Raw genomic sequence first — 15,839 nt, 5'->3', positions numbered from 1 at the left:
TTTTGTTGTTTATGTATAATTATTGTGGATAATGAATATGTATGGGTGTTCATTAGTATAAAGGCTAATTAAAATACTTGGTGAAGAAAAATAAACTAAGTATCGAATGTTAAGGCGTAGTCCATGAACATAAGTATTGGTGAAAAGAAAGTGTTCGGTGGTGCCGCACCTCGCTATAAGCAATTGAAAGACTACCGTAGGTGTAGAGGCATGACAACGGTGGCCCACTCGCCCCCCGGGAGTGGCTGGTTGATTCTCAGAATCCACCAGCCACCCCTGGGGGGTGGGCGAGCCGTCGTGGTGCCACGGGTTGGGCACCGTAGCACCAACCCGCGCCACCCTAACGGCTCGCCCGCCCCCCGGGGGTGGCTGTCCAATTGCAACGCCCACCCCGTGCCACCCTCGTAGCCCGCCCGCCCCGCGGGGGTGGATGGTTAATTCTTGGAATCACCCAGCCACCCCTGAGGGGCGGGCGGGCCGCCGCAGTGTTGCAGGGTGGTGCTGCGGTGCCGACCCCATGCCACCCAGGCAGCCCGCCCACCCCCTTGGGGTGGTTGGGTGATTCCCGGAATCGCCCAGCCAGACCCGCAGGGCGGGCGGGCCATCGGGGTGGCGTGGGGTGGTGTTGCAGCACCACCTCGTGCCACCCCTGTGGCTTGCCCGCCCCCCGGGGTGGCTTGTTGATTCTCGGAATCAACCAGCCACCCCAGGGGGTGGGCGGGCCGCTGGCGTGGTGCATGGTGGTGCTGCGGTGCCTACCCCGTGCCACCACGAAGGCCTGCTGGCCCCTCGGGGTGGCTGGTTGATTCTTGGAATCAACCAACCACCCCCAGGGTGCGGGTGGGCTGCTGGGGTGGCGTGGGGTGGTGCTGCAGCACCCACCCTGTGCCACCGCAGCGACACACCCGCCCCCCGGGGGTGGCTAGTTAATTATAGGAATCACCCAGCCACCCCCCGGGGGGGTAGGCCGCTGGGGTGGCGCGGGGTGGTGCTGCGGCGCCCACCCCTTGACACCCTGGTAGCACGCCCGCCCACTGGGGGTGGTGGTGCAGCGCCCACCCAGTGCCACCCCTGAGGCCTGCCCATCCCCCGGGGGTGGCTGGTTGATTCTCAAAATCGCCTAGTCACCACCGGGGGGTAGGTAGGTCACCGAGGTGGCGCGGGCTGGTGCTGCGGCGCGCACCCCTCACCACCCCGGTGGCCCGCCCGCCCCCCAGGGGTCGCTGGTTGATTCTCGGGGTGGTCCGCCCACCCCCTAGGGGTCGCTAGTTGATTCCGAGAATCAACCAGCGACCCCCGGGGGTGAACGGGCCGACGGGCTGGTGCGAGGTGGTGCTGCCCACCCTGCGCCACACAGGTGGCCCGCCCACCCCCCGGGGGTGGCTGGTTGATTTCGAGAATTAACAGAATCAACCAGCCACCCCGGGGGGTGGGCAGGCCGTCGAGGTGGCGCTTGGTGGTGCTGCGGCGCTCATCCTGCGCCACCTTGTAGACCCACCAGGGGGCGGGCGAGCCGCCGGGGTGGCATGAGGTGGTGCTGCGACGCCCACCCCGCGTCACCCCGGTGACACGCCCACCCTCTGAGGGTGGTTGGTTGATTCTCAGAATTGCCCAGCCACCCCCGGGGGGCGGGCAGACCGCAGGGGTGGCGCAAGGTGGTGCTGCGGCGCCCACCCCTCGCCACCCCGTAGGCTCACCCACCCCACGGGGGTGGCTGGGAAATTCCCGGAATCGCCTAGACAACCCCGGGGGCCGAGCGAGCCACCGGGGTGGCACGTGGTGGTGATGCGATGCCCACCCCGCGCCACCTCTGCGGCTCGCCCGCCCCCCGGGGGTGGCTGGCTGATTCTCAGAATCAACCAGCGACCCCGTGGGGGCGGGAGGACTGCCAGGGTGGCGGGTGGTGGCGCTGCAGCAACCACCCATGCCATCCCGGAGACCTGCCCACCCTCGGGGGTGGCTGGTTGATTCTCAGAATCACCCAGCCACCCTCGGGGGGCGGGTGGGCCGCCGGGGGGTGGTGTTGCGACGCCCACCCCTCACCACCTTGGCGGCCAGCGCGCCCCTCATGGGTGGCTAGTTGATTCTCGGAATCAACTAGCCACCCCCGGGAGGCAGGCGGGCCGCTAGGGTGGCATGGGGTGGTGCTGCAGCAACCACCCCACGCCACCCTAGAGGCCTGCCTGCCCCTCGGTGGTGGCTGTTTGATTCTTGGAATCGCCCAGCCACCCCCAGGGGGCGGGTAGGTCGTCGAGGTGGTGAAGGGTGGGTGTTGCGACGCTCACCCCTCACCACCTCGGTGGCTTGCCCGCCCCCTGGGGGTGGCTGGTCGATTCTCGGAATCAACTAGCCACCCCCTGAGGGAGGGCGGGCTGCCGGGGTGCCGTGAGGTGGGGCTGCGGTGCCCACCCAGTGCCACACCAGCGGACCGCTCGACCCCTGGGGGTGGCTGGTTGATTCTGAGAATCAACCAGCCACCCTAGGGGGCGGGCAGGCCTCTAGGGTGGCGCGGGGTGGGCGCAGCATCCCCACCCCGCGTGTAACGCCCTGTGTCTGGCGAGTCGCCCGGGCGCGCCCACCCACCGTGTGAAGTAGTGTAAACATGCGAAGGCGTGAGGTGACCAAGGGCGAGGCATTATATTATGCGAGTGTGTTGGTCGTTTCATGTTTATATGGGCGAGTTGAATAACTTGCACCGTGAAGCCGACCAAAGCAAAGCAACAAACAAATGAAGTGTTGGTAGGTTGTCTCGTGCCATGGGTGGGCGACCTACACGAAGGTGTAGTTTGATTGTAAAGGTGTGGCGGTTGGAGCATGAACAGTGGGTCGGCCGGGTGGCACGACCCCCGTTCCAAATGATATATATACACGGTGAAGACTTGGTAAAGGATCATCGTATTCAGACTTCAATCATTTGACCTATAGGTGCAAGCAAGGGGTAACATAACCGCAGTGAGGCATAGGTCTATGCGCCCACCCGTCGAGCAAGGTTACACGAAGTCTTAGCACGGTTTGGTGTTTGGTTGAAGGCATGGGTGGAGGGCGTGTGTGGGCGCCCGCCCGCCAAACGTTGAACACGTTTAGTTGTAGTCGAGTGGTGATTCGTGCACGGGTGCGCCCGCCCGACTTGGCAATAGGCTCGTGTGTGCTGAACGGTAGGAGGGGGAGACGACTGTGCGGGTATGCAAGAGGTGGGTACCCGATTTGTGTAAAACGCCGTTGGAGCCTAGCTCTCGGTCATTTGTAAAACTCTTCTCAAATATAATAAAATGTTCTTATTTTCATATGAATGTGTTCCTCTATTGCTTCATGGATGTTTAATGATGTTTATAATGTTAATGGATTCCGCACGTTAATGTTATGTTATTCATGAATAAAGATGAATATTAAGGCGTAGTTCGTAAAGTAACTTAACAATGGAACATGTTAGCTACTTAGGCGGTGCCGCACGTCGGCCAATTAATGAAAAAAGAATTGGGGGCATGACAGGTGGTATCAGAGCTGATTCAGGGTTGAAGAATCTTGACAGAAGCAGAGAACAGATATATATGCAGGGAAACGTTATGGAGAAATCGTGGATTAACAGTCTAGGTTTCATAGACTTGATGGTTCATGGCAAGACCATTCAAGCTCTGGTGGACATGGGGGCCACTCATAACTTCATGACGACAAGGTTAGAAAAAGAGGTTGGAGTGATGATCTTCCCATTGAATGTGGAAGTCAAGGCGATGAACTCTAGAGATAAAGTGGCGGGTTTGGCACACGAAGTGTCTTTGCAGATAAAAGATTGGAAGGGTCAGTTGGACTTCACAGTAATGGAGATGAACGACTTTGATATGATATTGGGGAAGGATTTCTTGAAGGGCAACAAGGCAGTTTCTGCCCCCTTCTGTGATGAGGTGTTGCTGGTTAGACAGTCACAAACTTGGAATTTTCCCACTCATAGGCATAGAAGGGAAGTCAAGGTGCAACACGTTTCTGCACTAAGTTTGGAGAAAGCTATGAAGGAGTCAAATATGGAGACATATGCGGTGATTTTCAAGGGAGTCGAAGGTGATGGAGTGGGGACGCCTGTTCCAGCTGAGATTTCTGAGGTATTGGTGAAATATGCAGATTTGATGCCTGATGAGCTACCAAAGAAGCTTCCACCAAGGCGTACAGTGGACCCTAGCATAGAGCTTGAGCCAAGGAAGCAACCTTCAGCTAAAGCACCTTATCGGTTGTTAGGACCTGAGTTGGAGGAATTGAAACAACAGTTAAAGGAGTTAATTGATGCAGGTTTCATCAGACCTTCAAGGTCCCCCTATGGAGCTCCGGTATTGTTCCAGCGGAAGAAGGATTCGAATGAGCTACGGATGTGCTGTGATTACCATGCACTAAACAAGTAGACAGTAAGGAACAAGTATCCTTTGCCATTCGCTGCTGATTGCTTTGAAAAGCTTGCGAAAGCCCGAGTGTTTTCCAAGCTGGACTTGAGGCATGGGTATTATCAGGTGCGAATAGCTGAAGGAGACGAGAAGAAGACCGCGATAGTAACAAGGTATGGGAGTTTTGAATCCCTTGTTATGCCATTCGGGTTGTGTAATGCTCCTACTACATTTTGCACTTTGATGAATGATGTCCTACGACCATACTTGGATTTTTTTGTAGTAGCGTACTTGGACGATATAGTGGTGTACAGTGACAACATGGAGGATCATAAGAAGCACTTAGCAATGGTGTTCGAGGCACTGAAGGAAAATAAATTTTACTTGAAGAAGTCTAAGTGTGTGTTCACTCAAACCGAGATTCTGTTCCTTGGACACATAGTTGGTCAAGGGTATATAAGGATGGAGCCGAGCAGAGTGAAGGCGATCGAGGACTGGGTTGAACCGAAGAATGTCCATGAGATGGGGGTGTTTTTGGGCATGACCAACTACCAACGAAAGTTTGTAGAGGGGTACTCCAAGGTAACATCATAACTGATAGACCTGTTGAAGAAAGACAAGAGATGGAGTTGGACAGACAAATGTCAAGAGGCATTTGATGACTTGAAGAAGAGGATGGTTACAGCACTGATATTGCAGTTTCCCAATTTCGAGAGACCATTTGAGGTACACATAGATGCTTTAGATTTTTTCATAGGAGGGGTTCTTATGCAGGATGGGCATCCAGTAGCGTACGAGAGTCGGAAGTTGTAGGATAGGGAACGGAGGTATCCGGTCCATGAGAAGGAGATGACTGCGATCATTCACTGTCTTCATGTGTGGAGGCATTACTTGATTGGGAAGCCGTTTGTTGTCAAGACTGACAACGTTGCAGTAAGTTATTTTGCATCACAACCGAAGCTTTTTGCAAAGCAAGCTTGTTGGCAAGACTTCTTAGCAGAATTCAACATGACTATCGAGTATAGACTGGGAAGACACAATGCGGCAGCAGATGCCCTTAGAAGGAAGGGACAACTTGCAACATTGGAAGGAGAAGACCGGGCGGAAAGGAGCAGGAGTCGAGTTCAGGTGTCAGAAGAGATGTAGAATAACCTCAAGGAAAGTGTTGAGATCGATACTCAGGCACAGAATATAGTGAAGCAGATAAAGGAGGGGAAGACACGAAAGTTCTTTCTCCAAGATGGATTCTTGTTCTTTGGAAACCGACTCTATGTTCCAAAATCATCTGGGCTCAGGAGGCACCTTTTGAAGGAGTGCCATGACTCATCGTGGGCTGGCCACCCAAGGCAACGTCGTTCTTTGGCATTGTTGGAGAGAGGATTCTTTTGGGAAAAGATGCAGGAGGTTATAGAGGAGTATGTACATACGTGCATCATTTGTCTGCAGGAAAAATCAGATACTCAAAGGCAAGGAGGTCTGTTTCAGCCTTTACCAATTCCTGAGAGACCATGGATGAGTGTCTCGATGGACTTCATCACTGAGTTGCCATAGGTTTAGGGGTATAATGGGATAATGGTCGTGGTTGATCGTTTTTCCAAGTATGTTGTCTTTGTTCCAACAAAGATGTCGTGTGGAGCTGATTGGACTGCGGAGTTGTTCTTCAAGAACATAGTGAAGTATTGGGGGATGCCATTAAGCATCGTGTCAGATCAAGATCTGCGATTTATAGGCAGATTTTGGACCACATTGTTCAAGTTAGTCGGGACAGAATTGTTGATGAGTTCGAGTGACCATCCGCAGACAAATGGATACACTGAGAGGATCAACACATTGCTAGAGGATTACTTGAGACATTATGTGACGGCTGATCAGAAGAATTGGCTTGAACTCTTGGATATTGCTCAGTTCAGCTACAATATTCAAAAGAGTTCTGCGATGGGGTACAGTCCATTTGAGTTGGTGAATCGACAGATGCCAGTCACACTGCATACCGTAGTCATAGGAGGTTTATTGAGGAGTCCACATGCGAAGAAGTTCATGAAGGATTGGGATGAGGCCTTGGAGCTGGCACGATTGCGGTTGCACGAAGCTGCAAGGAGAATAAAGAAATGGGCAGATAGAGGAAGATGGGATGTACACTTCAGTGTGGGAGATATGGTGTTTCTCAGGATTACCGGGGAGTAGTTTCAGCCACCTAAGGGGACTACAAGTAAACTGACATGGAAGTATGAGGGACCATTCCGAGTGAAGAAGAGAGTGGGCGAAGTTGCTTATGAGTTGGAGCTTCCACACCATATGCACATGAAGCATCCAGTTTTTCACATGAGTCAGCTAAAGAGATGCAGACTTGATGCTGAACATCCAAAGAGAGTTGAACCGCCAAGAGGACCAGCCGGAATTGTGGACAAGCCAGATTTAGAGTTGGAGAAGATTCTAAGCTTCAGAACTACAGGAATTGGTTGCCACATGAAATGGGAATTTCTTGTCAGATGGAAGAATGCACTGAAGGAGGAAAGTTGGGAGACAGAGGAATCACTTTGGAGATGGAAAAAGAAGATTGAAAAGTATGATAGGAAGCTACTGAGGAGGTCAGGATTGTCGAGGGTGACAATGATTTTGAGTGGGGGAGGATGTAATGCCCTGCAGCTGGCGAGTCGCCCGGGCACGCCCACCCACCGTGCGAAGTAGCAAAAACATGCGAAGGCATGAGGCAACCAAGGGCGAGGCGTTATATTATGTGGACAAGTCGGTCGTTTCATGTTTATATGGGCGAGTTGAATAACTTGCACCATGAAGCCGACCAAAGCAAAACAACAAACAAACGAAGTGTTGATGGGCGGTCCCACACCATGGGCAGGCCGACCTACACGAAGGTGGAGTTTGATTGTAAAGGCGCGGCGGTTGGAGCATGAACAGTGGGTCAGCCGGGTGGCATGACCCCCGTTCCAAAAGATATATATACGCGGTGAAGACTTGGCAAAGGATCATCGCATTCAGACTTCAATCATTTGAGCTAGAGGTGTGAGCAAGGGGTAACATAACCGCAGTGAGGCGCAGGTCTATGCACCCGCCCGCCGGGCAAGGTTACATGAAGTCTTGGCATGGTTTGGTGTTCGGTTGAAGGTGTGGGTGGAGGGCATGAGTGGGCGCCTGCCTGCCAAACGTTGAACGAGTTCGGTTGTAGTTGGGTGGTGAGTCGTGCATGGGTGCGCCCGCCCGACTTGGCAATAAGCTCGTGTGTGCTGAATGGTAGGAGGGTGAGACCACCGTGTGGGTGTGCACGAGGTGGGCACCTGACTTGGCAATAAGCTCGTGTGTGTTGAATGGTAGGAGGGTGAGACCACCGTGCGGGTGTGCACGAGGTGGGCGCCCGACTTGGGTAAAACGCTGGTGGAGCCTAGCTCCCGGTCATTTGTAAAACTCTTCTCAAATATAATAAAAGATTCTTATTTGCATATGAATGTGTTCCTTTGCCGCTTCATGGATGTTTAATGATGTTTATAATGTTAATGGATTCTGCACATTAATGTTATGTTATTCATGAATAAAGATGAATGTTAAGGCATAGTTCGTAAAGTAACTTAACAATGGAACATGTTAGCTACTTAGGTGGTGCTACACCCCGGTAATTAATGAAGAAATAATTGGGGGTGTGACACCCTACACCTGCGGTAGTCTTTCAACTACCTATAGCGAGGTGGGGCACCATTGGACACTTTCTTTTCAACAACACTTATGTTCATGGACTACACCTTAACATTTGATACTTAGTTTATTTTTCTTCACCAAGTATTTTAATTAGCCTTTATACTAATGAACACCCATACACATTCATTATCCATAGCAATTATACATAAACAACACAATTGCAACAGTATAAAGGGAGGGGCAACTCCCTGAATATGAGTTTGCCTTATGTCAATATATTTTCAACTATTATAAATTTACAAGTATACCTTGGTAGCCCCAAGTTTTATACTTAGACAAATTTCAGACTTCGTGTCTTGCCCACGAGCTGCCCACCTTGTGCACACCTTGCACAGTGGTTACTCTCACAATCCACACTTAGCCAAATTTCAACTCATCCAACCGTTGGGCAACACCTTTGTGTAGCCACCGAAACTCGTTCACCACGGGTGGGCGCCTTCGTGCAGCCTCACCCAAACTCGTTCAACCGCAGGCGGGTGCCTTTGTTTCACCCTCCACCTGAGTTTGTTTCACCGCGGATGGGTGCCTTCATGCACCCTCCACCCGAGTTCGTTTCATCGTTGGGTGGGTGCCTTCGCGCACCCTCCACCTGAGTCACCTGTTCAACCGATGGGCGGGCATGCCTTCATGTGGCCCTCCACCCGTGATACTAACCACGGGTTCCTTCGTGTGACCTGGCTGCAACTCGTTCACCTGACGGGCGCACCTTCATGCAGCCTGCCTACCGATCTTGTTTCAATCGTCAGGCGGGCACCTTCATGCGACCCACCACCCGACTCATCTGTTCACCAAACTCCGTGCAACCTCCGTGTAGGTCTGCCCGGCGAGTGGGAACATCCAAACCCGTGGTTTCTGTGCCTCCTACGCCTGCTCCTCCACACTTCGACCTGCACCTCCTTCGCATCTCTTCATGGATGCTTGAGCTCGTTGATGATCGAATGCTTTGTTGATGCCTTTGCTCCACCTCTCATCCACCTATGTATACAATTGTGAGGTGTGGTCATCCCAATAGGCCGACCTTCCTTCCATCATGCAGCTGACCTCCGAACTATGTGTTTAGCTCGCCCATGAGGTGGGTCAGCCTGCCCATCTCGTGGGACCGCCCCCTCATCTCACCCAACACTCCTCCATCATTCGATCGGCTTGTGGGTGACTCACCCAGCTCGTCCCCACCGTATAAACTCACAGCGAAACATCTCCTCATGTGCATTTTACCTTCGCACGCTCGTCGTTATGACCGCAGTTCGCCAACTTCGCACGGGATGTGTGTCCTGCCCGTCGCACGGACCGCAGGTCCTTACATCCTCCTCCACCTGAAGTCATTGTCGTCCTTGATAATATGCCATCCCAATAACCATATTGCTACCAAGACCATCATCTCATCAAAATAACTGTCTCATCCCTGGTCCATGATATCAACCAGTCCATACACTGCAAACATCCCTGTAACATATGTAAAACAACTTTCTCCATCATGTGTCATCCCATCATGTGAATTGTTGTCAAGATACTCCAACATAATGCCAACATCTCTCTGCACACTTCCGGAACCCCATTATTCGAACTAGTCGGGTGATCAGTCCAATTGTCATGCTCAAACCATAAGAATGCACATCCTTATGCCTAGACCAGTTTTTTTCTCAGACTCTGCCACATCCTGGACTCACCAAGAATATCTTCCATGTTCAGGTCCATGGAAAGTCCATCCCATCTGCAACATGTCATGATGCTAATGCCAAACCATTCCTGCACCATCTGTCATACTTGCTCAACCTATTTTAAGGACTCACTACCATGAGCAGCTAACAATGAGCCCCATATTCTATGTCATCTAAGAAGATGTAGAGGGAGTAGAGCCTGAAGGATCACCCTCACTAATAAGCTTAATCCATCTATTAGGATCCTCTATCTCCATCCTTTGCAGATATGCAACACGATCCTCCTCATGGACATTCGGTCTCATATAAACATCCTCGTCATCATCATCCTCAACCTCCTCTAGCCTTCTTAACAAATCCAAGATACTATCAGATAGTGTCCTGATAACCAATGACTACTCGGTAAGCTTTGCCTCAATAGTAGACAATCGCTTACACATATCATCCATGTGCTTCTCATCCTCCATCTGCATCACTACTAGTTTACAATCAGGTCTTGTCACACCAATGGTTGGAACACCAATGGGTACATCTTCCCTTCCATCATAAATGTACAGCTTCTTCAAATGTGGAACAATCATAACATCATATTGTTTCAAGAATTCCATCCTCGGAACAGCTTCATAGTAATCAATCTGCACTATAGTGAAGTCGACTTTCCTGGTCCACTCACCTAATGTTGTGTCCACCCTTTTAGCTACACCAAGTACAGAATCAGGAGGAGAAGTCACTGTCTTCGTTTGTGCCTTCACTGGTACAAATTTCAGCCCAATCCTTCTAGCAACATCCTCACTCATGAAGTTGTGAGTAGCCCCACTATCCACCATAGTGAGTACATCAGCACCCCCAATGTTCATTTGAACATACTCCAAACTGTTCCTCTCAGGATCTCTCCAAGAGACCACTTCCGTAGTAGTAGCAACTCCAAGAATCTCCATCATCCCCACAAAAGCTTCTTCTTTCTTCGTACTAGAATGTGCAATAGTGGCCACTTTCGGTCTTGAAGGAAAATTCTTCACCGTATGTGGTTCAGCACATATCCAAAACTTCAAGGCTTTCTTCGTCTTCGTCTTCTCATCCGATTCCGAAGCATCATCCTTCTTCTTCTATTTCGGCTTATCAAACTTCTTCTTTTTCTCATCGGAAGTTTCGTCATAATGCTCCACCAGTCGATCCACAGCAGCAAAAGTTTCCACATGTGCCTTTATCTTCTGCCTCTTCACTTCATTACGTGCCCAAGGCTTCAATCCAATAATGAAGTTGAACACCTTGTCCCTCTCCGCCATGTCAGGAAGTTCTAGAACTGCACTTGCAAACTCCCACTGATATGTCTGTAGGTTCCTTGTCTACTTAATAAACTTAATCTTCATCCTTGCTTCCCATGTTTCATCCTGAGGACTGAAGTGGGTCTGCAAAGCCTTCTTCATGTCATCCCACAAAGCTATGTCATCAGCACTACCATTGGCAATCTGATCCATTCTCCTTCGCCACCACATCTTAGCATCTTTCGTCAAGAATTGAGCAGCCACTTTCACCTTTGTCTCATCATCGGATAGACCCAAGCATTCCAAGTATTGCTCCATATCCCAGAGAAAGTTACCAAGAGTTTTCGCACTTCTTGTACCATCATAAGATTCTGGTTCCTTGATCTTCACATGAGACACTCCTCCACCTGAGTTATGTCTCATGACCTTCTTCAACACCACAATCTCATCATTTGCCTCATCAAGAGATTTTTGCAAGTTCAAGATTTCTGCCAAACCTCGGTCCCTTGCTTCTCCAATCTCCTTGACTTCATCTTCAAGTTGTGTACACTTAAGATTAGTGTACTCATGCTGAGTCCAGAGTTCATCGAGTTCTTCCCTCATCTTTGCATTGGCTTCTTGATCTTTCATGACCACGGCCATCTTCGCAGTCCAGTAAGACTCCAATTCCTCCATTCTTTCCAATATCCTTTCAATGAAAGCCTCAGTTGCATATGGCTAGATTCACCTGATACCACATGAGATTCACCTGCCATTTCTGCCAACAGCTTCCTTCTTTGTAATCTAGTATAGACCATCCAACAGCTTCACCAAGTTCCCTACAAAACCGAACCAGCTCTTGTCTCACTTGTATGTGAAACCAGCTTCCTTCACCTGTTTCCACTATCACTTTTCCATGCTTCTTCAACCCTAAATCAACTTCAATATTTCAACATGAGCAACCTTGCTCTGATACCAACTATCACACCCCTACACCTGTGGTAGTCTTTCAACTGCTTATAGCGAGGTGCGGCACCACTAAACACTTTCTTTTCACCAATACTTATGTTCATGGACTACACCTTAATATTCGATACTTAGTTTATTTTTCTTCACCAAGTATTTTAATTAGCCTTTATACTGGTGAACACCCATACACAATCATTATCCACAACAATTATACATAAACAACATAATTGCAATAGTATAAAGGGAGGGGAAACTCCTTGAATATGAGTCTGCCTGATGTCAATATATTTTCAACTTTCATAAATTTACAAGTATACCTTGGCAACCCCAAGTTTTATACTTAGACAAATTTCAGAATTCATGTCTTGCCCACAAGCTGCCCACCTTGTGCACACCTTGCACGGTGGTCACTCTCACAATCCACACTTAGCCAAATTTCAACTCGTCCAACTGTCAAGCAACACCTTCGTGTAGCCAGTCGAACTCATTCACCATGGGTGGGTGCCTTCGTGCTGCCTCACTCGAACTTGTTCAATCGCGGGCGGGTGCCTTCGTTTCACCCTCGACCTAAGTTCGTTTCACCGTGGGCAGGCGCCTTCGTGAACCTTCCACCAGAGTCCGTTTCACCGTCAGGCGGGCGCCTTTGTGCACCCTCCACCTGATTCACCCGTTCAACCGACGGGTGGGCGCGCCTTCATGCGGCCCTCCACTCGTATCACTAACTGTGGGCGAGCACGCCTTTGTGCGGCCCTCCACCCGTGATACCAACCGCGGGCATCTTCGTGCGACCCGGCTCCAACTCATTAACCCAGTGGGCGAGCTTTCATTAGGCCTGCCTAGCAAACTCATTTCGACTGTCGGGACCACCACTCGACTCACCCGTTCACCAAACTTCGTGCGACCTCCATGTAGGTTTGCCTGGCGGGCACGCGTATCCAAACCTGCGGTTTCTACGCCTCCTATGCCTGCTCCTCCACACTTCGACCTGCACCTCCTTCGCACCTCTTCGTGGATGCTTGAGCTCATTGATGATCGAATGCTTCGTTGATGCCTTTGCTCCACCTCTCATCCACCTATGTATACAGTTGACTGGTGCAGTCGTACTAACCGGCTGACCTTCCTTCCATCATGCAGCTGACCTCAGAACTATGTGTTTAGCTCGCCCGTGAGGTGGGTCGGCCCGCCCATCTCATGGGACCGCCTCCTCATCTCGCCCAACACTTCTCCATCGTTCGGTCGGCTTATGGGTGACTCGCCCAGCTCGTCCCCACCATATAAACTCACAGCCAAACATCTCCTCATGCGCATTTTACCTTCGCATGCTCGTTGTTATGACCACATCTCGCCAACTTCGCATGGGATGTGTGTCCTGCTCGTCGCATGGACCGCAGTTCCTTACACTGCGCCACCTCGGTGGCCCGCCCACCCCCCGGGGGTGGCTGGGCGATTCCCGGAATAGCCCAGCCACCCTTGGGGGGCAGGTGGGCCACTGGAGTGGCACGGGGTGGTGCTACGAAACACACCCCGCTCCACCCCGGTGGCCCGCCCGCCCCCCGAGGGTGGCTGGTTGATTCTCAAAATCGTCCAGCCACCCCCGGGGGGCGGGTGGGCACCGCAGCACCACCCCGCGCCACCTCGGTGGCCCGCTCACCACCGGGGGTGGCCGGGTTGCCGGGGTGGCACGGGACGGTACTGCGGTGCCCACCCTGCGCTACCCTGGCGGCCCGTCTGGTCCCTGGGGGTGGCTGGCAAGCGCCCACCCCGGGCCACCCCATCGGCCTGCCCACCCCCTAGGTCTAGCTAGTTGATTCTTGGAATCAACCAGCCACCCCTGGGGGGCGGGTGGGCCGTCGGGGTGATGCGGGGTGGTGCTGCGGCGCCCACCCCGCGCCACCCCAGCGGCCCGCCCAACTCCCGGGTGTGGCTGGTTGATTCTGAGAATCAACTAGCCACCCCCGGGGGGAAAGAGAGCCACCGAGGTGGCGCAGGGTGGGCGTCGCAGCACCACCCCGCGCCACCCCTGTAGTCCGCTTGCCCCCAAGGGGTGGCTAGTTGATTCTCGGAATCAACCAGCCACCCCTGGGGGGTGGGTGGGCCACCAGGGTGGCGTGGGGTGGGCTCCACAACACCACCCCGCGCCACCCCGACAGCTGGCCTGGCCCCCGGGGGTGGTTGGTTAATTCTCGGAATCAACCAAGTACCCTCCGGGGGTGGGCAGGCTGCTGGGGTGGCGCAGGGTGGGCGCCGCAGCACCACCCCGCGCCACCCCAGCGGCCCGCCTACCCCCAGTGGGTGGCTGGGCGATTCCGAGAATCAACTAGCCACCCCTAGGGGCCAAGCAGGCCACAGAGGTGGCGCGGGGTCGGCATCGCAGCCCACCCCGCGCTACCCTTGTGGCCCGCCCACCCCTTGGTGTCACACCCCTACACTGGCGGTAATCTTCCAACCGCACTATAGCAAGGTGTGGCACCACCGAACACTTTCTTTTCACTAATACTTATGTTCATGGACTACACCTAACATTCCATACTCAGTTTATTTTTGGTTACCAAGTATTATCTTTGTCCTTTATACAGATGAAAACCCATATATATTCATCATCAACAACAATTAACACATATATAATTGCACAACAGTATAAAGGGAGGGGCAACTCCCTGCAATATGAGTATGCCCAATATCAATATATATATATAATCTTCAATTTTTACAACATAAGCTAAATCTTGGGAAACTCTAAATTTACACTTAGCCAAATTTCCAACTTCGGCAAACTTGGTTGCCCAACTCGTCGGCACCTCCACAGGATCGCCGCACGACTCACCAACCCTTCGTTTACCTCGTTGCATGTCTTCACCAGACTTGCTCTTCGTTTATCCAACAAGTGCCCAAATCGTGCTATCCTGCTTGACCTCCGTTCGGTGGACCACACTCAGTCCCGCCTGCCCAACTCTCATTCATGACCTTTGGTTCCAACTTTCGTTTCGGCATGCATGGCGTGCTATCACCCGGCCACCCATTCGCACGTTCACCTGCACCTTCGTATGACTCACCTGAGTCACCTTCGCACGACTCACCTGAGTTCGCCCGAACGCCTTCACCCGAACAACTTCACCCAAGTCGCCACATGACTTCACCCGGGTCGCCACACGACTTTGCCTGGTTCGCCTGAACAACCTCACCCGGGTCACCGCACGACTTCACTCGGCTCGCCCGAACGACTTCACCCGGGTCGCCCGACGACCTCACCCGGCTCGCTCGAATGACCTCACCTGGTCCGCCCGAACGACCTCGCCCAAGTTTCCTACCCGACGACCTCACCCGAGTTCTGCCTGAACGACTTCGCCCGAGTTTTGCCCGAATGACCTCGCCCAAGTTCTTCCCGACGACCTCACCTGAGTTTTCTGCACGAGTTTCCTACACGAGTTTTTTGCCCGAGTTTCCTGCACAATTTTCCTGCACGAGTTTTTCGCCCGAGTTTCTCACCCGATTTTTTCACTTGACTTTCCTGCACGAGTTTTTTCACCCGAGTTCTACCCGTTGTGTGGGCTCATCTGCAACTGCAGAACTCCTTGATCGAACTTGTGTTGATCGAATGATGCCTTCGTCCAACCATCTACCCACCTATATATACGTTTGGCTGGCAGGTTGTGCCACCTAGCTGACCTTCATTTCATCCACCCAGCCAACTCGTTTACATGTGATGTCTCGCCCAAGAGGTGGGTCGGCCTGCCCAACTCGTGGGACCACCCCCTCAACACTCGCCCATCACATATAAACTTGTCCAAGGTTTGTTTTACTTCTCATTTTGTACGAGCTCCTCGCCCGTCCTTCGCACATTGAAGGTGACCCGAACCACAGGTCCTTACATCCTCCCCCACCTGAAGTCATTG

General features: G+C 52.2%; 1 pseudogene; it reads right to left on the bottom strand.

Moving 5' to 3' along the window:
• The window catches only part of LOC149248147 (pentatricopeptide repeat-containing protein OTP51, chloroplastic pseudogene), an 86,701-nt pseudogene extending 75,028 nt beyond the window's left edge, over positions 1-11,673 (bottom strand).
• Positions 11,674-15,839: the final 4,166 nt, after the last annotated feature.

The sequence above is a fragment of the Pinus tabuliformis genome, chromosome 7, assembly GCF_031772625.1.
Source record: "Pinus tabuliformis cultivar Carrire ecotype Pingquan chromosome 7, CPIR1, whole genome shotgun sequence".
NCBI lineage: Eukaryota > Viridiplantae > Streptophyta > Pinopsida > Pinales > Pinaceae > Pinus > Pinus tabuliformis.
This window is presented reverse-complemented; position numbering and strand designations above follow the sequence as displayed.